This window comes from Mercurialis annua, linkage group LG1-X, assembly GCF_937616625.2.
Source record: "Mercurialis annua linkage group LG1-X, ddMerAnnu1.2, whole genome shotgun sequence".
Classification (NCBI taxonomy): domain Eukaryota; kingdom Viridiplantae; phylum Streptophyta; class Magnoliopsida; order Malpighiales; family Euphorbiaceae; genus Mercurialis; species Mercurialis annua.
In genome coordinates, this window is record NC_065570.1 from 62,954,978 (window position 1) to 62,956,939 (window position 1,962).

Consider the following 1,962-nt stretch of genomic DNA (forward strand, 5'->3'; position numbering starts at 1 on the left):
GGTAATCACCAGTTCGCTTTAAAAATACTTGGTTTTCGATTTGATATAATATTTTTTTTTTAAAAAAACAATATTAAGACTATTTTATATGGTAGCTAAAGAAGCCACCTGCACCAGTTAAGTCCTGCTGATCCAATTTTATATACTAGTGGTTCTATGATGACTAGCTAGCTAGCCAAATTTATGAACCAGCAGTCACTAAATACTTATGGTCTTCCATGGACCAAATGATGATGTATATACATGAACCTACCTACTAATTGAGTCCAAATGTATAACAATCATTGGTGCAAACAAATTTAATTTAAATATTACTCCATATAGTAGTACACTCTCTTGAGAAATAATTAAAAAATTTGTTTATATAATTTATTAACAACGTAGAGTTTTTGGTAAGAATTAATCTGCAATCCCCAAATTTAATAGCAATCTTGTTTTAGCTTTGAATCCTAATTTTATGAACTTCATCAAATTTAAATTATACTTATATTCAGTGTTTTAAAAACCGGACCGTCCGGTCGGACCGGTTGAACCGCGAACCGGCCAGTGGTCCGGTCTGAAACTGCGAAAAACCGAATCTTTTGGTTGGACCGGTTGAACCAGATTGAACCGGTAAAAAATCGGATGTTGAACCGGATCGGACCGGATTGAACCGGTAAAAAACCGGTGAACCAGAATTTTTTTAATTTTTTTTAAATTTATCAAACGGTTGAACCGGTCATCGAACCGGTTGAACCGGTTGAACCGAAAACCGGTGGCCTCACCGGTTCGACCACCTGTTCGGTTTTTAAAACACTGCTTATATTCTTAACTACGATTTTACTTTAAAATAAACTTATATTCTTAATCACAATCTTATTTTAAATTTATTTGAATATAGCAAGTAATATAGGATTCCATATTTTCAACCTTATTTGGTATTCCAATGGAAGTCCTAATTAATTAATTAGATGCTTAAAGAAAACGACTTCTCTAATTAACTAATAATTAGTAAGAAATATAAATATATTAAGTTGTTTAGATTTAAATCTATTTAAATTTACTCAAAAAAAAAAATCTATTTAAATAATACAAACAAATGGGATATATTAATTCAATCTATACATCCTTATCCTTTAAAATAGCAAAAAAATATAAATTCTTAAGCATTAATCTAATAATTTTTATTTTCAACTCATTGTTTAGTATAACACATCAACACGTTTGATCTACATGGAATTGACAATAACCCAATGTTAGAACTCTCTAAAATTGCATCTATAATGTTTAATTACTTAATAACTTTCCCATAATTTCGCCCTAATTATATAATATCAATCAAGAAATTTATTGGCAAGCTTCTAAAAGTAAAGAGATGACATAGTTGGTCAGAGTATTTTATTAGTACATTTTAAGTAATTTTATCATATAATTTTAAGTTTCATTTCCTCCTCACCGAGTTATAAAATCTCTTAGTAGGATACTTTGTTGTGAATAAATAGATGTTTGATCTACAGAGAGCCATTTTAATTTTTAATGATGAATTGATCACCTTTTGTCTAGTTATGTCATATTATAATGCATTTTATACACCAACAGGTTGGTTTAAGGGATAAGCGGCTTGATGTCGCTTAAATAAGATTTCAGATTCGAGTCTTGTGAATGCAGAAAATCCCCAATAGCAGACTCACCCACCATACCAAGTGCGCCACGCAGGTCGGATCCGGATTAGTATAAGAACGAAATCTTGAAAATCGGGTGGGCAACCAAAAAAATTATAATGCATTTTAAACAATTCAAACAATAACAAATTTATAATATGACTGAGAGTGTAAATCAGTTGGTCTATTCATAAATTATTCAAAACCAACTCAAAAAGATTTGTAATATAATAAAAAATCTAAGGTTTAATTTCTTAAAAAAAATCCCACCTTACACTTTTTCTTCATTTATACCCTAAACTTACAAAAACACCATTTATAT